The sequence below is a fragment of the Aquarana catesbeiana genome, linkage group LG01 (genome assembly GCF_042186555.1).
Source record: "Aquarana catesbeiana isolate 2022-GZ linkage group LG01, ASM4218655v1, whole genome shotgun sequence".
Lineage (NCBI taxonomy): Eukaryota > Metazoa > Chordata > Amphibia > Anura > Ranidae > Aquarana > Aquarana catesbeiana.
Genome location: NC_133324.1, coordinates 718,078,559 through 718,103,382, shown reverse-complemented (window position 1 = coordinate 718,103,382; position 24,824 = coordinate 718,078,559). Strand labels below are relative to the sequence as shown.

The 24,824-nt window shown below is 43.5% G+C and overlaps 1 protein-coding gene across 4 annotated transcripts in view; it reads left to right on the top strand.

Annotated features, from left to right (window-relative positions):
- Positions 1 to 24,824, top strand: part of ELF2 (E74 like ETS transcription factor 2) — a 190,976-nt gene that overhangs the window by 8,518 nt on the left and 157,634 nt on the right. Inside the window, exon 1 of one of the 4 annotated variants that reach the window (XM_073603896.1) lies at positions 10,311 to 10,332. The exons of the other annotated variants lie outside the window; for them this stretch is intronic. The gene's annotated coding sequence lies outside the window, so the exon portion shown is untranslated. Of the gene's footprint in view, positions 1 to 10,310; positions 10,333 to 24,824 lie in introns of those variants that run through there. 4 annotated transcript variants of the gene reach the window in all.

Below are 24,824 nucleotides of genomic sequence, written 5' to 3'. Positions count from 1 at the left end.
ACATTTCAGGCTTCAAACATAAAGATATAAAATTTTTATTTTTTGTGAAGAATCACCAACAAGTGGGACACAATTGTGAAGTGGAACGAAATCTTTTGGATTTTTGAAACTTTTTTAACTAATAAAAAAATGAAAAGTGGGGCGTGCAAAATTATTCGGCCCCCTTGCGTTAATACTTTGTAGAGCCACCTTTTGCTGCAATTACAGCTGCAAGTCACTTGGGGTATGTCTCTATCAGTTTTGCACATCGAGAGACTGAAATTCTTGCCCATTCTTCCTTGCAAAACAGCTCGAGCTCAGTGAGGTTGGATGGAGAGCGTTTGTGAACAGCAGTTTTCAGCTCTTTCCACAGATTCTCGATTGGATTCAGGTCTGGACTTTGACTTGGCCATTCTAACACCTGGATACGTTTATTTGTGAACCATTCCTTTGTAGATTTTGCTGTATGTTTGGGATCATTGTCTTGTTGGAAGATAAATCTCCGTCCCAGTTTCAGGTCTTTTGCAGACTCCAACAGGTTTTCATCCAGAATGGTCCTGTATTTGGCTGCATCCATCTTCCCCTTAATTTTAACCATCTTCCCTGTCCCTGCTGTAGAAAAGCAGGCCCAAACCATGATGCTGCCACCACCATGTTTGACAGTGGGGATGGTGTGTTGAGTGTGATGAGCTGTGTTGCTTTTACGCCAAACATATCGTTTTGCATTGTGGCCAAAAAGTTTGATTTTGGTTTCATCGGACCAGAGCACCTTCTTCCACATGTTTGGTGTGTCTCCCAGGTGGCCTGTAGCAAACTTTAGACAAGACTTTTTATGGATATCTTTGAGAAATGGCTTTCTTCTTGCCACTCTTCCATAAAGGCCAGATTTGTGCAGTGTACGACTGATTGTTGTCCTATGGACAGACTCTCCCACCTCAGCTGTAGTTCTCTGCAGTTCATCCAGAGTGATCATGGGCCTCTTGGCTGCATCTCTGATCAGTCTTCTCCTTGTCTGAGCTGAAAGTTTAGAGGGACAGCCAGGTCTTGGTAGACTTGCAATGGTCTGATACTCCTTCCATTTCAAAATGATCGCTTGCACAGTGCTCCTTGGGATGTTTAAACCTTGGGAAATCTTTTTGTATCCAAATCCAGCTTTAAACTTCTCCAAAACAGTATTACGGACCTGCCTGGTGTGTTCCTTGGTCTTCATGATGCTCTCTGCGCTTTCAACAGAACCCTGAGACGATCACAGAGCAGGTGCATTTATACAGAGACTTGATTACACACAGGTGGATTCTATTTATCACCATCAGTCATTTAGGACAACATTGGATCATTCAGAGATCCTCGCTGAACTTCTGGAGTGAGTTTTCTGCACTGAAAGTAAAGGGGCCGAATAATTTTGCACGCACCACTTTTCAGTTTTTTAATTGCTAAAAAAGTTTAAAATATCCAATATATTTCGTTCCACTTCACAATTATGTCCCACTTGTTGGTGATTCTTCACAAAAAATTAAAATTTTATATCTTTATGTTTGAAGCCTGAAATGTGGCAAAAGGTTGAAAAGTTCAAGGGGGCCGAATACTTTCGCAAGCCACTGTACCTGTCTTAGACAGGTATCTGCACCCCCCTCCCCCCTGAAAGGTGCCAAATGTGACACCGGAGGGGGGGAGGGTTCCGAAAAGCGGAAGTTCCGTTTTTGTGTGGAACTCCGCTTTAAGTTAAAAAAACGCTGGAAAAATCACTGGATAAAAAACGCTGGTACTAGTTTGCTTTTTGTAGTAGTGTTTTAGAAGAGTTTAGGAGCATTAGCATTTTATAGGAATTTTTGCAGTAAAAGAAATAACCTCAAAAAACGCTATTAGTAGCGTTTAGGAGTATTTAGGAGCATTTCTGCTGGAAAAACGCTCCGGGAAACTCTACAAAAACAATTGTTTCTGCTCCTAGACGCTGAGGCTCAGAAAACGATAATAGCCTAATGTAGTGTGCATGAACACATAGTATAACACTATTTAGCTTCTAGGAGCTTAACAAAAATGCTAGTGTGCATGGAGCCTCAAACTGACTTAAAGGAGAAGTCCAGCCTGAGCTCGTTTGGCTGGGCTTCTCCTACGAGTCACAGGAGTGCAATACGTTTTGCACTCCTGTGACCCGTTTTCAACAGAGAGCAGGTTGAAGTCCACTCTCTGCTGACGTCACAGAAATCAGTCCAGGCACCGCGTCATCCCGACTTAGAAAGTCTGGATTCGCCAGCTGCCTGGACTGATGGCAGTCTCAGCCTCTGAGACGGCCACTCCCCGCCCCACCACAGCTCAGCGCTCCAGTGAGCGTGGAGGAGCAGAGCAGGAGAGATGCTGACTGACAGTCAGCAGCTCTCCCCTCAGGGAGTTGAGAGAACCAAACCATCGGCGGTGTTCGGGGGACAGATGCTGCATCGGTCTGATGCTTCATCCACCTAGGTAAGTATGATTATGCAAAAAACAAACCCATACTTGCTTTTAATCTACAGATTGCAGTTCATCCCTTTTGTTCTGTAGATGAAGAAACAGAAAGATACAATGTTTCTTTTTGTCTTAGTGTTTCAGCTGCTATGCCGGGCTGCTTTTTTAAAAAAAAATAAAAAATTATTTTGACAGATCCAATTTCTGGACTGCTTTAACATTCTAGCTGTCAACAGGGGAACTCCACTGACAGCTGAAAAGTTGTTAAGGAGCGGGGCGGCTATGTCCTTAACTGATAATTGGCGTTTTTAAAGAAAAAAAAATTGTTAATAAATTGTGACCAATACACATATTTTTGGTGAAAAAATTTCCAATAAGCATATTTTGATTGGTTTGTCAAAAGTTAGTGTCTACAAACTATGGGTTATATACTGGAATTTTAATTTTATTTTTTATATCAATAATGACAACAAACAGCAACTTTGCGGGACTGCAATATTGCGGCGGACAACCTGACACCTGAAACTTTGTGGGAACCAGTGTCACTAATACAGTGATCAGTGCTAAAAATATGCACTGTCACTTTACTAATGACACTGGCTGTGAAGGGGTTAAACATCTAGGGCAATCAAGGGGTTAACTGCCTAGCCAGTGTTTTTGTGCACTGTGTTAGGTGCTTTTACTTAGACCCTTTTCACACTGGGGCAGGCGGGCATTGACGGTAAAATGCCGCTAGTTTTAGCGGCACTTTACTGTCATTTTAGTGGCACTATTTGGCCACTATACTATACTTTTAACCCCCGCTAGCGGCCAAATAAAGGGTTAAATGCGCCCGTCTAGTGCTGCTGCCGAGGAGCTTTGGCAGCGGTGACCATTAATTTCAATGGGCAGAAGCCGTTTATACACCGCCCCTTCACCGCCCCAAAATTGCTGCTTGCAGGACATTTTTAACATCCTGCCAGCACATCGCCTTAGGGTCGGTTCACACTGGGGCGACTTGGGATCCGACTTGTACGCCCTCAAGTCGCCCCAAGTCGCCCCAGAAATAGATTCACATTGAAGTGAATGGGAGCGTCTTAATAGACACTACTGAAGTCGCTCCGACTTCAGAACGTACTCCCTGTACTACTTTGATCCGACTTGGTAGGCGACCTGTACCATAGAAATCAATGGAAGTCGCCTCCAAGTCGGATCTCTCTGTAAAGTCAAGCGACTTTGCAGGGAAAACCCCTCCCTCCCCCCCTCCCTCCCAGAGAGCTGATTGCCCTGTGATTGGCCACAGCCGAAGTCGCCTGTCATGGAGGCGACTTCAAGTCGCCTTGTAATTTGCTGAAGTCGCGCTGAAGTCGCGCTGAAGCCGCGGTACAAAGTCGCGCTGAAGTCGTGTTGCCCCTGTGTGAATCGAGCCTAAGTGTGAAAGCCCTCGGGAATGACACTTTACCGTCACCTGGCAGCCCACGCTCGCCAGCCCTCATTTCCACTCGCAAAATACGAGTAGGCGAGTGGAAAATTTGAAGGCTTACCCAATTATTTATTCTACACAGGATATATAGAACCCCCACAATGGCCCTTCAGATTTATCTATAAGGATTCCCTTTTTTTTACCTTTAACTAATTATATGCAATATAATGTGTTTGGCTATTCAAAATAGGTTTACAATTAGAGAAACCCTATTCTGTGAATTGGTGTGGAAGAGGGTCAAGCTAGAAACAATTTGCAACGTCCCCTTGATGAAAGAGGCTTGGCAGTCCCCAAAGGGAGCAATCGATCTTCCACATTGACTGACTGGCTTTGCTACCTGGGGATATTTAAACCTGGAATACCACAAAGGTTAACTACTAAAGGAGTTGAGCATCTTCATGCAATAAATTGTGTAAATACGGTATTCACTCAAGTTTTCCAGTCATTTGAAAAGCAAATTCTTGTTTACTTTCTTCATCTGCAAATGATTGGGTAATCAAATTGAATGGAAATCTACTTTTTATATGATTGGATATAAGTGAATATTTTTATAGAATTTTTTTTTTTTGTGGGAAGATTCTCACCTCTTTAAGACCCCTTTCACACTGGGGCGGTTTGCAGGCGGTATTGCGCTAAAAATACCGCCTGCAAACCGCCCCTAAACAGCCTCCGCTGTTTGTTCAGTGTGAAAGCCCGAGGGCTTTCACACTGAAGCGGTGCACTGGCAGGACGGTGAAAAAAGTCCTGCAAACCGCTTCTTTGGAGCGGTGAAGGAGCGGTGTATTCACCGCTCCTAAACCGCTCCTGCCCATTGAAATCAATGGGACAGCGCGGCTATACCGCGGCAATACCGCGGCTATAGCCGCGCTGTACGAGTGATTTTAACCCTTTTTTGGCCGCCAGCGGGGGTTAAAACCGCACCGCTAGCGGCCGAATACAGCTGCAAGAACGACGGTACAGCAGCGCTAAAAATAGCGCTGTTGTACCGCCGATGCCCCCACCACCCCAGTGTGAAAGGGGCCTAAGGGTCAATGCACACTGGGCTTAAAAAAAAAAACGACAGTTGTTTTGGCAGAAAAAAACACTCATATAGAGCATTTTTGTACAGGCATTTAGAAGCATTTAGAATTTTTTTCTGCTAGAAATCTCCTGTCGAAAATGCAAAACAGAATTTTTTTTTTTTTTTTCTGCCTTTAAACGCTAAGCTTAAAATATGCATCTAAACGTCCTATGTGTATGGACACATAGGATAGCATTTAGCTGCTTCTACAGGCAGAACACAAAGTTCCTGTAGAAGCATCATTTTGTAAGGCCAGTGTGCACGGGTCCTTAGTAAATCAGCCCAAATATACCAGCCAAAGAACCTTATATTCTCCAAACTGCCGTTCCCCAACCTGTGGCTAAAGGGACATACTTATTGCGTGCCTCTCAGCAGATTTAGGTGCTTACTTACAATTCAGTACATTTAAAAATATTATTTAACCCCTTTACACCTAAGGGTAAAACAAATCTGAAAGCCTAAGCACAATTTTGCAATTTTGACTTGTGTTAGTAAAACTGTACATATCATCACAACTTTTTTGTGCATCTAGGTGAATTATAACTTTTTTTCTTCAGGACAAATTGGGCTTTTATTTGGTAGTAAATAGTTATATCTTCTGATTGAATATTATTATTATTATTATTATTTTTTTTTTTTATCAAAGGAAAACTGGTCTAAAATAGTAAAAAATACCAAAATTAAGTCTCCTGCTCCTGATGATTGCAACAATACCACATATGTGTGTTAGATGTTGTTTGTAACTGTAGTACAGCCCAGAAGAAAAAGGTGCGCATTTTTTGCTGTTTTTTTTGTCCTACCTAAAACACACTGACATTAACTAACACTGATGCTAATTAAAAAAAAAATCCTGCTCAAAATATACTGACCTTGACCTTTGACCTTTACCCTGACCTTGTCCCAAACATTAACCCTGGCACTGACTTGGATCAAACCTTGATCTAGGTATTTGTTCTTTTATTTTTTATTATTTTATTCTTAATTTTTTTTTACAAACAAACTTTTTTTTTTTTTTCCTTTCTGCATGGAAAGACAAAGATGCAATGTATCTATCTCTCCATTGACAGAAAGGGGAAAAAAACACCAGTAGGCTTCACAGTGACTGATCAGTGTGGTAGCCAATCAGAGGCTACCACAGCGATCAAGTGACCCAAAATCAAAAGAGACTGGGCCCTGGGCTCTCGGTGAGACCCTGGTCTTTGTGCTGGGAGCATGCCATATGTGGCTTTACCGCTGTTATAGCGGCGCTTTTCGGCCAATAGCGGGGGTGCTAAAGGGTTTAAGGGTTTAAAGGGTTTGTTTTATTTTTTGCAGTTCTTTGTCATGGTCTACAAATATTTTGTGCATATTGTAAAATTTACCTGGAAGTAATTTTACAGTTTTCTTAAAACTGTGAAAGGAGCACTTAAAGTTCTTTCAAACTCTTCGTTCTGTTCCTGATCTTTTGATATTTTAGGGCACTTTCACACTATTTCGCTTCAAAGCTGCCTGTAAAATGCCTATGTGTTTATGAAGGAGTTTTTTAATCGCTTTTGTGTTAAAAAAAAGTGCCTGAAAAGCTCAAGAAAAATGCTTCCCTTTTAAAATCAATGAATGTGTTCACACTGGGGCGGTGCGCTTCCGTTGCAGTGAAAAAAATCCTGCTTGCAGCATTTTTGGGGCATGTTTGGAGAGCTTAAAAAAACTTCCCCAAAAATGCTCCTCTCCATTGAAGTGAATGGGGATTGCATCAAAAAAACGCCTCAAAAACACCTTCACTACATTTTTTTTTTTTGTTGCAGTTTTTGAGTCATATGTCCTTTTAACCACTTAAGGACCAGGCCTATTTTTCAGACTCAGTGTTTGACAAGTTAAAATCATTCTTTTTGCAAGAAAATTACTTAGAATCCACAAACATAGCAATAAATAAAAAAAAAAAAAAAAAAAAAAAGATATAATATAATTTTTATATATATATATATATATATATATATATATATATATATATATATATATATATATATATATATATATATATATATATATATATATATATATTTATAGTGTATATATATATTGCTATGACCGCCATTTTATTCTCTAGGGTGTTAGGGGAAAAAAAGTTATATATTATGGCGGTCGTTGCAATACATTCTGTCACACCGTATTTGCGCAGCGGTCTTACAAGCGCACTTTTTTTTTAAAAAATACACTTTTTGGAATTAAAAAAAAAAAAAAGATAACAGTTAACTTAGACCAATTGTTTTTTTAATAGTGTAACAGTCTTATGGCGAGTAAATTGATACCCAACATGTCACGCTTCAAAATTGCGCTCGCTTGTGGAATGGCGACAAACTTTTACCTTAAGAGTCTCCATAGAGGAAGTCTAAAAATGTCTACAAGTTACCAGTTTTGAGTTAGAGGAGGTCCCGGGCTAGAATTATTGCTCTTGCTCTAACGATCACTGCGATACCTCACGTGTGGTTTGAACACCGTTTTCATATGCAGGCGCTACTCACGTATGCGTTCACTCTTGCGCCCGAGCTTGTCGGGTCAGGGCGCTTTAAATTTTTTTTTACTTCTTATTTTGACACTATCTTTAAAAAAAAAAAAAAAATGCATGACCGGACCTCTTAAATATGAGATCTGGGGTCAAAAAGACCTCAGATCTCATATTTACACTAAAATGCAATAGAAAAAAAAAAAGTTTCCTTTAAGAGCATTGGACGGAAGTAACGTTTGATGTCGCTTCCGCCCTCCAATGCTTCCCCTCACTCAGCATCCAGGCAGTGAGGGGAGCGGACGCGATCGTCTCCACCACTAACGATGGCTCCGGTAAGCGGCAGAGACAACCAGAGCGTGGCGGAAAGGGGGTGAGTACCTCTCCCGCCACCGATAAGTGATCTTGCGGCGAATCTGCCGCAGAGACCACTTTAATCATAAAGAGAAACGCGTGTCGTTCCCGAAAATACCGGGGTTATGGTGTCATATCAGCGGTATTTAGCGTCAAAATACTGACATACAGGTATGGTGATTTGCGTGAAGTGGTTAAAATCTGCGCCGCAAAGCTGCAAAATCGCAGCAAAAAACACTCCATTAATGCATAGGCGTTTTACTGGCAGTTTTTAAGCAAACCAGTGTGAAAATACCCTCGGTGTCTGGCAGAACAGACTTTTACTCTATAGAAAAATATACCTATACTAGAAATGGCTGTCATACAGTAGAAGAGATGAAATATATCTCCAGGATGATAGAAAATGCTATTCTATAAAAAATTAAGAATTCTTTGTTATGAACAACTAAAGCTCATTTATAAAAATCTGATCACAGTGTGACAAGAGACTACTGAGAGTGCTCCATGATGTGATTTTGACAGGTTACATGACTGGGCTTTTCTCTCTTCCTTCTTTACAAAAAAAAAAATCGAAAGCACTTGTAAAGTCCGTGTGCTTTATAAATGTTTAGCTATGCTGCCGTTTTTTTCAGTTAAGCAGGCCATAGACGGAGTGAAAATTGCTCCATTTCCCCCATCAACACTGACTATGTTGATGGGGTAAATCGAGCGATTTTCTTTCCTGCTTAGCCATTGTGTTCTCCCAGCAGGGGGGAGCCGTACCCACCCAGGGGAATACAGTGATTACTGCTAGCGGTTACAATAACCACTAGAAATAATTACATGTAAAATACGACAGGCTAGTTGTACCTAAGTTAAGTTTGATCAACTTGGTACGTTCAGCCTGCCCATACATGCTAGTATATGGCCCTTAAAATTCCTAAATCTGTTATGATATTGATCTCCTTTTAATTGTCACTCTGTACAGTGGCATTCAGATAGAGAGGGAGGGCCTGCACTGGGATCCAGTTAGGACTCCATTGTTTTGCAGGGAGTTTGATTATTGAAGGGGAGAACAGAGGGACAACCCAGTGTGCTCCTTCATTGGCTGTATTGCTTCGTTACAGGCGTGTCTGTAGTTAAAGTGGGAGTCCGGTGACCAATCCTTCGTTTTTTTTTTTTTTTTTTTTTTTTTTTAGGTCATTGAGACACTTTGCTAATCCCAAAATAATACTCACAGTTTGGGTGTAATATTTCTGCCTCTGTCTGTTTTCGTACTGAAGAATAACTTTAAAAATGTGATGCTGGCTGTTTCCATCTTGCTTGTGGGCATGTGAAGCCCACAAGCATTGATTTCCTGGATGCTGTGAATGCTGTTCATTCACAGCTTGTTCACAAGCATGATCATTGTTCCCGCACTGAATCTTGGGAAGCCTGACACTAAGCTCCCAGGAGACAGTGCGGCGCCGGGGAAAGGCAATAAACACGCCTATTCCCATGGGAGGAGGAACAGGAAGTGCCACAATAAAGTACAATATAAAGGTAATTACAGCGATAAAAAAAATTTTTGTGCGGCATTTGAACATCTATGCAATTAACTGAAGGGGGTAAGATTAAGTTAAAAATTTGAGTGGAACCCCGCTTTAAGTTCTGGGCCTGTGGGTGCCTGAATAACACAACTGGCTAACCAGAATTAAAAATCATCTGGTATAATTGGCTATTGGGCTTCAAGCCACAGATTGGAAATGGTGGCCATTTTAAAAGTGTAGCACTTGAACAGTGGCTTTCTGTGCAAGGCAACCATCTGTGGGAGAAGGATTTGCACTGAGACAAAGTAGCAGTTACAATATTAATAAAACTTTGACAATTATTCATAGAATATATACAGTGTACAACAAACCCAATTTTTCCACTATATTATCCCCAGACAGGTGATCCAAGAGCAATTTAATTTGGACATACATTTTTATGGTGATTGGAAGTTTGTTGTTGCCCATTCTGTTCAACTCTCCTTGATTTGGCAGACACATAGACATGCATATTTGTACACTGCCAGCCTGCATGTCTATATATGTAGCTGGCAGCCTTGCACTGCTCTTTTCTCTAAAGGATATAAGCTACTTGAACCAGCCGCCAGCTTTTCCTCAGTGAGGGACTTCCGAGTAGGGAGATGATGAGGTCTTTGGTTACCCAAAGATAAGAGACATTTTAACTGTATTTGGTGGCAGCTTTCTAACGTTTTATCTTTAAGCAGGAATTGAATTGCATCTACAAACGTAAGCAGAATAAAGGTTCCTGATATCATCCGTTTGCAGCTTGTAACCACTTCGCTTAGTTGAGAAATAAGCCCTGCTATTGTACTGTGCATTATTGTATTTCTTGTTTATATAATTTGTTTGCGTGTCATAGAGTAGGTAAGACTGCAGTACATGCCAAGTAAAGTTAATTGAGAACTTAGTTATATCATGCGTAAAGCCTGTTCTTCTGCAGTTACAGAGGGTGCAGAAGAACAGCTGTAGTCCTGAGTGAGTGTACGGGTTGGAGCAGCAGCGTAGGAGAGGTTTCCGCTTTGGTGAGGTCAGTGCATTTCCTGCTGGCTTCCTGTCAGTTACTGTTTTTCCAGTTCAAGCTACATTGTAATGGAACTGTCAGTGCCACTGCACTCAGCACATTTACAAGCAGGATGAAGAGAGTGGATGTAAAGGACCAACAATAATAGTTGGAGATTATCTGAACTATCAAGTCATATATTTCATCTTTTTTTTTTTTTTTTTTTGAAAGTTTTGGTAGAAGTGTGCATTTAATGCTGGTAATTATAAACATGATTTATAGCAGCTTTGCCAAGGCGAAAATATCTGTGAGAGCAGTCTCAGTTGCTATACAGTCTGCTGGGCTGCCTACTTGTTCTGTTTTAGTAAGGCTGGGTTCACACTGGTGCGACACGACAGCCGTCCTACTTTGGATCCGACTTTGCCCTGCGACATGAAGCCGGCATGTGTCCGACTTTCAATGAACGGGGATCCGACTTGGATCCCCGCCAATGCCGGCACTGTGTTTGGTATGAATCTTTAGGGGGGAACTCCGCGCCAAATTTTAAATAAAAAACCGGCATGGGTTCCCCCTCCAGAGGCATACCAGGCCCTTGGGTCTGGTATGGACCTTGAGGGGAACCCCCTACGCCGAAAAAACGGCGTGGGGGGTCGCCCCCAATCCATACCAGACCCTTATCCGAGCACGCAGCCCGGCCGGACAGGAATGGGGGTGGGGACGAGCGAGCGCCCCCCCCCTCCTGAACCGTACCAGGCCGCATGCCCTCAACATGGGGGGTGGTGCCTTGGGGGAGGGGGGCGCGCTGCGGCCCCCCCACCCCAAAGCACCTTGTCCCCATGTTGATGAGGACAAGGGCCTCTTCCCGACAACCCTGGCCGTTGGTTGTCGGGGTCTGCGGGCGGGGGGCTTATCGGAATCCGGGAGCCCCCTTTAATAAGGGAGCCCCCAGATCCCGGCCCCCCACCCTATGTGAATGAGTATGGGGTACAGCGTACCCCTACCCATTCACCTAGGAAAAAAGTGTCAATTTAAAAAAAAAACACTACACAGATTTTTAAAGCATTTTATTAGACAGCTCCGGGGGTCTTCTTCCGACTTCGGGGGTCTCTCCGGTTCTTCTCCACGCTCTCCGGATCTTCTGCCGGGCTCCTCCGCTCTCTTCCGCTCTTTTGCCGCTCTTTTGCTAAAGCGGAGGAGCCCGGTCTTCAATCTTCTGCCTTCTGCCTTCTGCCCTCTTCTCCTGATGTTGACACGACGCTCTCTGGGGCTAGAATGCTCTCTGTGCGCTCTGCTCTGACTTATATAGGCGGTGACCCCACCCCCTTATGCCGTCACAGTCCCTGGGCATGCTGGGACTGTGACGTTTTAGGGGGCGTGGTCATCACCCGATGACCACGCCCCCTAAAACGTCACAGTCCCAGCATGCCCAGGGACTGTGACGGCATAAGGGGGCGGGGTCACCGCCTATATAAGTCAGAGCAGAGCGCACAGAGAGCATTCTAGCTCCAGAGAGCGTCGTGTCAACATCAGGAGAAGAGGGCAGAAGGCAGAAGGCAGAAGATTGAAGACCGGGCTCCTCCGCTTTAGCAAAAGAGCGGCAAAAGAGCAGAAGAGAGCGGAGGAGCCCGGCAGAAGATCCGGAGAGCGTGGAGAAGAACCGGAGAGACCCCCGAAGTCGGAAGAAGACCCCCGGAGCTGTCTAATAAAATGCTTTAAAAATCTGTGTAGTGTTTTTTTTTTTAAATTGACACTTTTTTCCTAGGTGAATGGGTAGGGGTACGCTGTACCCCATACTCATTCACATAGGGTGGGGGGCCGGGATCTGGGGGCTCCCTTATTAAAGGGGGCTCCCGGATTCCGATAAGCCCCCCGCCCGCAGACCCCGACAACCAACGGCCAGGGTTGTCGGGAAGAGGCCCTTGTCCTCATCAACATGGGGACAAGGTGCTTTGGGGTGGGGGGCCGCAGCGCGCCCCCTCCCCCAAAGCACCAACCCCCCATGTTGAGGGCATGCGGCCTGGTACGGTTCAGGAGGGGGGGGGGCGCTCGCTCGTCCCCACCCCCATTCCTGTCCGGCCGGGCTGCGTGCTCGGATAAGGGTCTGGTATGGATTGGGGGGGACCCCCACGCCGTTTTTATCGGCGTAGGGGGTTCCCCTCAAGGTCCATACCAGACCCAAGGGCCTGGTATGCTCTTGGAGGGGGAACCCATGCCGGTTTTTTATTTAAAATTTGGCGCGGAGTTCCCCCTCAAGAACATCTGAGCACAAGTCGCGTGCCAAAGTCGGATCATGCAAGACGGCAATCCGACTTTGATCCGACTTCAATGATAGTCAATAGACTGAAGTAGGATCAAAGTCGGACCAAAGTAGTACAGGGAGCATTTCTAAAGTCGGAACGACTTGTGTCGGACCAGTTAGGACGGCTCCCATAGGGAAACATTAAATTTCACACGTCATGCGACATGAGCTCCCAATGTCGGAGCGTTTGTCGGACCAGTGTGAACCCAGCCTTAAGGTACTCAGTGAATCTGTATGGGAGTGGTTTTATTTGTCAATCAGCTACTGCACCTGCAGGGCTCTACTTAGGAAAGTGGCAGGGTCTGCATCCCTTTAGATGTGATTTCCCTTTGGTGCATGGTGAAACGAGGGCGCTGTCAATTTTTTTTTTTTTTTTTTTAACACTGTACCTTTTTAACTTTTTTTTTTTTTGATAAACTTTATTGCTTTTACAAGGGATGAGCAACATCCCTTGTAATAGCATGGGCCGGGACAGGTCCTCTTTATGGAGAGATCTGGGGTCTATTAACCACTTGACTACTGGGCACTTTCATACGCTTCCTGCCCAGGCCTATTTTCAGCTTTCAGCGCTGTCACACGGTTATGCAGCACTGTACCCATTTTTTTTTGGTGGCATTTAATCGCCACTGGTTTTTTATATTTTTTTCTAAACAATCAAAAAAAGACCAAAAAATTTTGAAGTAAAATAAAGTTTCTCTTTGTTTTTGTTATAAAATTTTGCAAACAGGTAACTTTTCTCCTTCACTGATGTGTGCTGCACTGATGTGCGCTGATAAGGCGGCATTTTGTGGGCACTAGGGGTGCAAAGGATCGTCATCGATCCGTGATCCGATCCGCGGAGGTTGATCCGATCCGTGGAGGTTGATCCGTACGGGACACCTCTGTGGCCTCGGCCATAGGAAAGGCTGCGGCTTTGGCCTAGCTCCGAAGCGGCGGCCATCTTGGTACACCCGGCGGCCGTTTAGCACGTCGAATGACGGAGCGATCACTTGTAACAAACCGGCGTCATGTCATGACGCCGGTTCCTCTCTCTCTCCCCTCTGTGTACTGATCTGTACAGTGGAGGGGAGAGATCGGATGGCAGCAGTGCCAATACTCTGCAATGCCCTGCTGCAATACCCTGCCAATACTCTGCCAATACTCTGCCAATAGGGAGATTGTGGATATTACTGTGGGGGAGATTTTTTTTTTTTGTTGATCCGAAAATGATCCGAACCGTGACTCCTGATCCGAGGAACGATCCGAACCGTGAGTTTTTTGATCCGTTGCACCCCAAGTGGGCACTGATGAGGCACTGATAGGGGGTATTGATTTGCAGCACTGATGGGCACTGTTGGGGCTGCACTGATCATCAGGACACTGACGATCAGTGCCCTGATTATCAGAGTAGATGTCCTTTTTTTACACTTGCGCGTTACCAGCTCTCTCCTCTCCTCACGCTGTAACAGCGCGAGGAAAGGAATGCAGATATCTGGGAAATGTATGTTTACATCGTGATCAGCTGTGATTTGACACAGCTAAACACGTGATCTGTAATCAGCTTTGTCCTTCGGACACTGAGAGCGCCGGGGAGGAGGTCAATAGACACCCTCTCAGAACTGGCCGACCGCGCTGTCATTCGGCTATAGCGCGGTTGGCAAGTAGTTAAACCCCCAGATCTGGCCTCCAATGCAGTCAGTCAGACACATATCGTTTTTATCATTATCAGCTGCTTATCTGGCCAGTAGCTGTCAGTTAAACAAAGAACCAAAACCAGAAGTGACAAAATCTTCGTCGCTTCCTGTTTCTAATGTCACACAGTTGCAAAAATTGCAAGTTTTGTTCGCTCATAATCAGAATAGGTCATTGTAACTATGGAGATAACAACTCATGTGTGTGTTGTGTGTGTGTTTGACAGTTGATCAAAATTATTTTACACAAGAACACTGAGGGAAAAGATTGGAAGGGAACATTTACATCTTTTTGTGATGAATATTGCAACTATGGTGTCCATTTATGAAACAGAGCAAAGCCGTGATCCTCGGGATCACAGCTGATCTCTGGTGTGTACCGGTTTATGTAGCTGAGATGAGGAGCGGAGAACATGTTCTGAAGATCTCACTGACCGTTACACTGAAATATCTCCCTTCCAGATTCTCCAGCTCAGAGGTGGAGAATCTGGGAGAGAAGCTGCTGCGATTAGAGGAAGATCTTTCTTGCTATATATCCATTGGGTTAAAAATTTTAATTTTTCACGCCTTGTTATATTGCAGCCATTTGCTAAAATCATTTAAGTTCTTTTTTTCCTCATTAATGTACACACAGCACTCCATATTGACAGAAAAACACAGAATTGTTGACATTTTTGCAGATTTATTAAAAAAGAAAAACTGAAATATCACATGGTCCTAAGTATTCAGACCCTTTGCTCAGTATTTAGTTAGAAGCACCCTTTTGATCTAATACAACCATGAGTCTTTTTGGGAAAGATGAAACAAGTTTTTCACACCTGGATTTGGGGATCCTCTGCCATTCCTCCTTGCAGATCCTCTCCAGTTCTGTCAGGTTGGATGGTAAACGTTGGTGCACAGCCATTTTTAGGTCTCTCCAGAGATGCTCAATTGGGTTTAAGTCAGGGCTCTGGCTGGGCCATTTAGGAACAGTCACAGAGTTGTTGTGAAGCCACTCCTTCGTTATTTTAGCTGTGTGCTTAGGGTCATTGTCTTGTTGGAAGGTAAACCTTCGGCCCAGTCTGCGGTCCTGAGCACTCTGGAGAAGATTTTCGTCCAGGATATCCCTGTACTTGGCCGCATTCATCTTTCCCTCGATTGCAACCAGTCGTCCTGTTACTGCAGCTGAAAAACACCCCATCAGCATGATGCTGCCACCACCATGCTTCACTGTTGGGACTGTACTGGACAGGTGATGAGCAGTGCCTGGTTTTCTCCACACATACCGCTTAGAATTAAGGCCAAAAAGTTCTATCTTGGTCTCATCAGACCAGCGAATCTTATTTCTCGCCATCTTGGAGTCCTTCAGGTATTTTTTAGCAAACTCCATGCAGGCTTTCATGTGTCTTGCACTGAGGAGAGGCTTCCGTCGGGCCACTCTGCCATAAAGCCCCGACTGGTGGAGGGCTGCAGTGATGGTTGACTTTCTGCAACTTTCTCCCATCTCCCGACTGCATCTCTGGAGCTCAGCCACAGTGATCTTTGGGTTCTACTTTACCTCTCTCACCAAGGCTCTTCTCCCCCGATAGCTCAGTTTGGCCGGACGGCCAGCTCTAGAAAGGGTTCTGGTCGTCCCAAACGTCTTCCATTTAAGGATTACGGAGGCCACTGTGCTCTTATGAACCTTAAGTGCAGCAGAAATGTTTTTGTAACCTTGGCCAGATCTGTGCCTTGCCACAATTCTGTCTCTGAGCTCTTCAGGCAGTTCCTTTGACCTCATGATTCTCATTTGCTCTGACATGCACTGTGAGCTGTAGTGCAGGTTCCCACAGGGGCGGCATGACTGGCAGGTCGCCTCACTTCAGCGGTGACTTGCAAAACGACTTCTGTATAGAAGTCAATGCAAGTCGCCTGAGTCGCCCCAAAAATACTACAGGAACCTTATTCTAAGTCGGAGCGACTTGCATCACTCCTATTAGAACGGTTCCGTAGTACAGAACGGGAGGCGACTTGTCAGGCGGCTAGGTCACCTGACAAGTCGCCCCTGTGTGAACCGGCATGTAAGGTCTTATATAGACAGGTGTGTGGCTTTCCTAATCAAGTCCAATCAGTATAATCAAACACAGCTGGACTCAAATGAAGGTGTAGAACAATCTCAAGGATGATCAGAAGAAATGGACAGCACCTGAGTTAAATATATGAGTGTCACGGCAAAGGGTCTGAATACTTAGGACCATGTGATATTTCAGTTTTCAGTTTTTTAATAAAACTGCAAAAATGTCAACAATTCTGTGTTTTTCTGTCAATATGGGGTGCTGTGTGTACATTAATGAGGAAAAAAATGAACTTAAATGATTTCAGCAAATGGCTGCAATATAACAAAGAGTGAAAAATGTAAGGGGGTCTGCATACTTTCCATCCCCACTGTATATGATATATATATTTATGAGAGAGAGTCACACATTAGTTAGCTACCATGTGTCTATACATGTAATTACATGTTCTTTTTATCTTTGGTTTCACTTTTTAAACTGGGTGGCACTGTTATCTCACGAGATTACATGCAGCCCACCTCCTTCTATACAGATCTTAACCGTTTTTAGGGGAAAAGCTTCTTCTATTTTCTCCTTCTGAGAACTGAAGTTTTCGGCTTTATAAACAGGCTGCGGAGGAGATAATTTTCTTTGGTGAACTGTCGAAATCTGAACTGAGAAAAAACTCCCCAGTTTAACCACTTGCTGACTGGCTCACGCCTATATACTTTGGCAAAGTGGCATGGGTGCGCAAAACGGCGTACCCGTTTGTCACTCCGTCGCTAGTGGGCGCGCGCGTGCCGCGGACTCTATGTCCGCCGGTAGCCCGCGTTTGTGGCACGGAGAGGCAGAATGGGGAGATGCCTATGTATACAAGGCATTTCCCTGTTCTGCTTAGCAACTTGACAGGGATCTACTGCTCCCAGTGATTGGGAGCAGTGATCTCTGTCATGTTCTAGTGAGCCCATCCCCCCCCTGAGGGAACACACTTAACCCCTTGATCGTCCCCTAGTGTTTAACCCCTTCCCTGCCAGTGACATTTACATAGTAATCAGTGCATTTCTATAACACTGATCGCTGTATAAATGTAAATGGTCCCAAAATAGTGTCCGATCTGTCCGCCACAATGTTGCAGTCATGATAAAAATCGCCGCCATTAATAATAAAAATGCCATAAATCTATCCCCTATTTTGTAGACGCGATAACTTTTGTGCAAACCAATCAATATACGCTTTCTGCGTTTATTTTTGGTAAAAGAAAAAAAAAGTAGAAGAATACATATCTGCCTAAACTGAGGAAGAAATTTGTTTTTTTATTTATATTTTTGGGATATTTATTATAGCAAAAAGTAAAAAAAAATATTTATTTTTTTCCAAAATTGACGCTCTTTTTTTTTTTTTTGTTTATAGCGCAAAAAATAAAAACCGCAGAGGTGATCAAATTGCCACCAAAAGAAAGCTCTATTTGTGGGAAAAATAGGACGTCAATTTTGTTTGGGTACCATGTCGCACGACTGCGCAATTGTCAGTTAAATCGATGCAGTGCTGTATCACAAAAAAGGGCTTGGTCAGGAAGGGGGTAAATCCTTCCGGGGCTGAAGTGGTTAATAAACATACACCTATGTATTTTGGAGTGCCCCCCCGAAGCAAAGTTATGAAACTGTTCTATAAAAATGAACAGTCTTATTATTGTACAGTGCATCCGGAAAGTATTCACAGCGCTTCACTTTTTCCACATTTTGTTATGTTACAGCCTTAGTCCAAAATGGATTAAATTAATTATTTTCCTCAAAATTCTACAAACGATACCCCATAATGACAACGTGAAAGAAGTTTGTTTGAAATCTCTGCAGATGTAATAAAAATAAAAAATGGAGCAAACCACATGCACATACTGTAAGTATCCACAGCCTTTGCGCAATACTTTGTTGAAACACCTTTTGGCACCAGTTACAGCCTCAAGTATTTTTGAGTATGATGCTACAAGCTTGGCACACCTATTTTTGGGCAGTTTCTCCCATTCTTTGTAGGCATTTTCAGATCTCTCCAGAGATGTTCAATCGGGATCCAAGTCTGGTCTCTGGCTGGGCCACTCAAGGACATTCACAGAGTTGTCCCATAGCCACTCCTTTGTTATCTTGGCTGTGTGCTTAGGGTCGTTGTCCTGTTGGAAGATGAACCTTTGCCCAAGTATGAGGTCCAGAGCGATCTGGAGCAGGTTTTCATCAAGGATGTCTTTGTACATTGCTTCATTCATCTAGTCTCTCAGTTCCTGCCACTGAAAAACATCCCCACAGCATGATGCTGCCACCACCATACTTCACTGTAGGGATGATATTGGCCAGGTGATGAGTGGTGCCTGGCTTCCTCCAGACATGGCGCCTTCCATTCAGGATGAAGAGTTTTAATCTTTGTTTCATAAGACCAGAGAATTTTGTTTCTCATGGTCTGAGAGTCCTTCAGGTGCCTTTTGGCAAACTCCAGGCAGGCTGTCATGTGCGTTTTTACGGAGGAGTGGCTTCTGTCTGACCATCTACCATACAGGCCTGATTGGTGTATTGCTGCATAGATGGTTGTTCTTCTGAAAGGGTCTCTTCTTACCACAGAGAGATGCTGGAGCTCTGAGTGACCATCGGGTTCTTGGTAACCTCCCTGACTTAAGGCCTTTCTCCCCCGATCACTCAGATTGGCCGGACGGCCCGCTCTAAGAAGAGTCCTGTTGGTTCCAAACTTTTTCCATTTACTGAAGATGGAGGCCTCTGTGCTCATTGGGACCTGCAATGCTGCAGAAAATGTTCTGTACCCTTTCCCAGATCTGTACCTCGATACAATCCTGTCTCAGAGGTCTACAGACAATTTCTTGGACTTCATGGCTTAGTTTGTGCTCTGACATGCACTGTTAACTGTGGAACCTCATATAGACAGGTGTGTGCCTTTCCAAATCATGACAAATAAACTGAATTTACCACAGGTGGACTCCAATCAAGTTGTAGAAACATCTCAAGGATGATCAATGGAAACCAGATGCATCTGAATACTTATGTACATGTGAATTTTTTTTCGTTAATTTTATTTTTAATACATTTGCAAAGATTTCAAACAAACTTCTTATACGTTGTCATTATGAGGTATTGTTTGTAGAATTTTGAGGAAAAGAATGAATTTAGTCCATTTTGGAATAAGGCTGTAACATAACAAAATGTGGAAAAAGTGAAGCGCTGTGAATACTTTCTGGGTGCACTGTGTGTTGTGACTTATAGCATGTATCTGTTTACCAATTTCAATGTTACTTGGCTCTTGGGTTGATCAACTGCACAGCTGACAATTTAGAAATTACATATATCGAAGTAACATTTACATAGAAAAAAACAAACCAGTATCTGTGCCTGCTATATAGTAATGTTTTTAAATTGTAGATGAATTTACATTCACCCTGGAGCTGGGCTTTAAAGCCCAAGTTTTTTAGTTTAAAAAAAAATCAGGACAATTGACATTACTTACTATTAATCTGCCGTGCCTCTTGTGCTGCTGGCCTTCCTTACTATTATTCCAATGCCCCCCCAGCTGTAATTTTGCACACATGTGAACCGTTATGATGCAAGCCATTTGATGGCTTGACAGTCTGGTTGAGAGCACAAGCTACTGTGACTGTTATTATTTTACAGCATGCTTTGTTTTGGGAAACGGTTAAATCAATGGGTTTAGTTGCGCTTTAAGGTAGAGCCATCCTCTTCATGTTTGTTGTATTTTGATGCTCACATAGCAGGAAGCTTTTAGCTAAACAGGAAGATTACAGGTTGCCCAGCAACAGCAAAGATAGGGAGTGGAAGCAAAAGCCATCCTCTTACAAAGCTACATGTGCAGTGCAATATAAATGCCAATGGCATTCTCATACCACACTCCCTATTTACCAAAGTTAATTATGCACATCTGTCTGCTAAGTGCTGGAAGTAGGCCAGGCTTAAACAATAGCTCATATTGTAAATACAAAGAATCTTCACAGTCTTCATGAATGGTGATTTATTCTTCTTATGAAGTCTGTATAAGAGCGCACAGTAGCGCCCGATACAGCAAGAGGAGACAGGTGTGTGTATATACAGTTAGGACCATAATATTTGGACACAGGCACAATTTTCATACTTTTGGCTCTGTATACCACCAGAATAAAATTAAAACAAAACAATCCAAAATAAATTTAAGTGTAGACTTTAAGCCTTAATTCAAGCACAAATTTTAGGAACTGCAACCATTTTTATACATAGCGCCCCCCCCCCCCCCATTTTCAGAGGCTCAAATGTAATTGGACAAATTAATATAATCATAAATAAAATGTTCATTTTTTAATATTCTGTTGAGAATCATTCACTGGCAATGACTGCCTGAAGTCTGGAACCCATGGACATTACCAAAGACTGGGTTTTCTCCTTTCTGATGCTTTGCCAGGCTCTAACTACACCTGTCTTTGGTTGTTCTTTGTTTGTGGGTCTTTCTGCCTTCAGTTTTGCCGTCAGAAAGTGAAATGCATGCTCAATTGGGTTGAGATCAGGTGATTGACTCGACCATTGCCACTTCTTTTCCTTCTAAAGCTCATGGGTGCTTCTGCAGTGTGTTTTGGATCATTGTCCATCTGTACTGTGATCCGTTGCCCAATCAACTTTGCTGCATTTGGCTGAATCTGAGCTGACAGTATATCTCTAAACACTACAGAATACATCCGGCTGCTTCTGTCTTCTGTCACATCATCAATAAACACCAATGACCCAGTGCCACTGCATGCCCATGCCATCACACTGCCTCCATCATGTTTTACAGCTGACGTGTGCTTTGGATCATGAGCTGTTCCAAGCCTTCTCCACACTTTTTTCTTCCCATCATTCTGGTGCAGATTAATCTTGGTTTCAACCGTCCAAAGAATGCTTGTTAAGAACTGGTCTGGCTTTTTTAGATGTTTTTTCAGGCTTCTTCAGGCTTATGAATGGTTTGCACCGTGTGGTGAACCCTCTGTATTTGCTCTCATGAAGTCTTCTCTTGATTGTAGACTTGACAGTGATACTCCCACCTCCTGGAGAGTGTCCTTCGTTTGTCTGGTTGTTGTAAATGGGTTTTTCTTTACCATAGAGAGGATCCTGTGATCATCCACCACTGTTGTCTTCCATGGATGTTCAGGCCTTTTTATTTTGCTGAGCGCACGAGTGCGTTCTTCTTTCCTCCAGAATGTACCAAACTCTAGATTTGGCCACTCCTATTGTTGCTGCTATCTCTCTGATGGATTTGTTTTGTTATTGAAGCCTTACAATGGCCTTTTTCACTTGCATTGACAGCTCCTTTGAATGCATGATGTAAGTTCACAGCAATAGATTCCAAATGCAAATACCACACTAAAGCTGCATACACACGATCAGATTTTCGGACAACCGTTTTTTTTTTTTTTTGCATACTAGTCTCATGTTGAAAGTGAAGAGGTTACTCACCATACAAAAATTCTCGTATGACAGAATACAACTTCAGAAGTGACGTAATGTGTTGAATAGTTTTGTATGTATTCCTTCCTTTCTGAGAATGCGTCTTATGATTTTTTTTTTTGTACGAAAATCAGACATTGAGTTCACGTACGACAAAAATGTTATAGTCTGCACATCCAGCTTTTGTCTGATGAAAAAACAGAATTTGGCTGTCGAAAGCATACTAACGATTCGGAAATCGGCAGATCAGACAAAATTTTACTACTGATTTTTGTATCATGTGTACGGGCCTTTAGAACCAACTCCAGACCTTTTACCTGCTTAATTGATGAAGAAAAAAAATGAAGGAGTAGCCCACACCTGGCCATGAAACAGCTTTTAATTCAATTGTCCAATTACTTGGTACCTTTGAAAAAGGGGAGGTGGCTATTCTTAAGAGCTGTAATTCCTAAACCTTTCCTCTGATTTGGATGTACATACCCTCAAATTAAACCTGAGAGTGTGCACTTACAGTCCATTTCCATTATATAACTAAAGCTTGAATATCTTTTGGTAAATACCTGAAAAAAACTAAAATAACTAAAAAAAAAAAACTAAAACAAACACACACACACACACACACACACACACGTAATCTTACGCCTTCCATCTCTTGCTTTATTGGGGGCTACTGTGCTCTTTTATACTCCGCCTTAGTAGTTACAGATAATCCGGAGACAGAGCGGATCTTGGGCTGAAAGATCTGTATGTGAGGACGCCGCTCGAGCCAAGCGGAAATATAACTCCCTGCTCACTTTCAAAGGACTACAAGGGGGCGTGTCAGACCGCTGGCTGAGGTTACTAGAGGGATAGCAGCCAGCGGTCTTACTAACAGGAAATCACCAGGCAATAAATTTTTTTCAGCAAGTTAAGCAGGTTATTGCAGAGGAACTACAGAGCTCAGAAGACCATGGCTAACATAGTTGGTGAAGGTAGGAGATCAGCAATGAGAACATAGAAAAAATGTTTTTGCCCAGAGTCCTGCTTTAATGTCAGGATCCACCCAGATGTCTGGACTGACAACTCGCTCAGACGCTCAGCGGGCTGCTGAGAGACTGAGCCAGCCCCCCCCCCGCACAGCGCTGCAGGAGCAGAGAGATATAGATATATCTATCTATCTATCTATCTATCTATCTATCTATCTATCTATCTATCTATCTATCTATCTATCTATCTATCTATCTATCTATCTATCTATCTATCTATCTATCTATCTATCTACTCACTCTAAAGGCAACACCCTTGACCTTGTATTCTCCTACCTATGCACTCCATGCAACTTCTCAAACAATCCTTTTCCTCTCTCGGACCACCACCTTATTAGTTTCTCTCTCCCCCTGTCTTCCACCACCTTTCCCTCCAATCGCCTAACCATCACCCGTAGAAACTTTCGCAACTTCAACTCCTGTCTCCTCCATTCTGCTACTGACCACCTCTATGACAAAATCTCTCCCCTGTCCTGCCCCAACCAAGCCATGTCCATCTACAATAAATCTCTGTCCTCCACCCTGGATAAGCTCGCTCCCCTCACTACACGCAGAATCAGGCCTCGACCCCTACAACCCTGGCAAACAGATGACACTAAAATTCTCAAAAAACGTAGTCGCGCTCTTGGGCGTCTGTGGCACAAGACTAAGTCTCTCAAAGACTTCAACCAATACAAATCTGCCCTCCAAATATACTATTCTTTCCTCCACACTGCCAAGCAAACCTATTTTACAACTCTTATTAACAATTTCTCATCCAATCCCCGTAAACTCTTCTCTACCTTCAACTCTCTACTTTGTCCTCCACCGCCTCCACCCACTGACTTACTCACTGCCCAGGAAATCGCTAATCACTTCAAAAACAAGATTGATACAATCCGTGATGAAATCTCTATTCTACAGGTATCTCCCCCAGCTAAGACCCCATGTCAACAGATACAACTGACACTCCCCCTATTCAAATCTACTACTACAGATGAAGTTGCTAAACTCCTTTCTATCGCCCACCTAACCACCTGTACCTTGGACCCTATTCCCTCTCAAATGCTATGGTCACCCTCTGACCCCATCCTACACTCTCTAACCCACATCTTCAATCTCTCCCTCACCTCTGGCATCTTCCCCGATGCTCTAAAACATGCACTGGTTACCCCCATACTCAAAAAGCCGTCCTTGGACCCTACCAATCTTAACAACCTACGACCAATCTCCTTGCTCCCCTTTTCCTCTAAACTCCTTAAACGCCTGGTTTACAACCAACTGAGTGACCACCTCATCAAAAACAACCTTCTTGATCCCCTTCAATCTGGATTTCGCCCTCAACACTCCACAGAAACTGCTCTTTTAAAACTCACAAATGACCTACTAACTGCAAAAACCAATGGACACTATTCTGTACTCATACTTCTGGATCTTTCAGCTGCCTTTGACACGGTTGACCACCCCCTCCTCCTCAAAAAACTTTACTCCCTCGGTCTCCGTGACTGTGCTCTTCAGTGGCTCTCATCCTACCTATCCCAACACACCTTCAGTGTCACTTACAATTCTACTTCCTCCACTCCTCTTCCCTTCTCTGTCGGGGTCCCCCAAGGTTCTGTTCTTGGACCTCTTTTATTTTCAATCTACACCTCTTCCCTGGGTCAGCTGATAGCCTCTCACGGCTTTCAATATCATTTCTATGCTGATGACACACAAATCTATCTCTCCACCCCTCAACTCACTCCATCAGTCTCCTCACGCATCACTAACTTACTAACCGACATATCTGTATGGATGTCACACCACTTCCTCAAACTCAACTTGTCCAAAACCGAGCTTATAATATTTCCTCCCCCACGTTCCTCTTCCCCCGACTTCTCTGTCAAGAGCAATGGCAAAACCATCCACCCGTCCCCACATGTCAGGGTACTAGGTGTTATCCTGGATTCTGAACTCTCCTTTCAGCCCCACATCCAATCACTTTCCAAAGCTTGCCGCCTCAACCTCCGCAACATCTCTAAACTACGTCCCTTTCTAACCAATGAAACCACAAAGCTCCTGATTCACTCCCT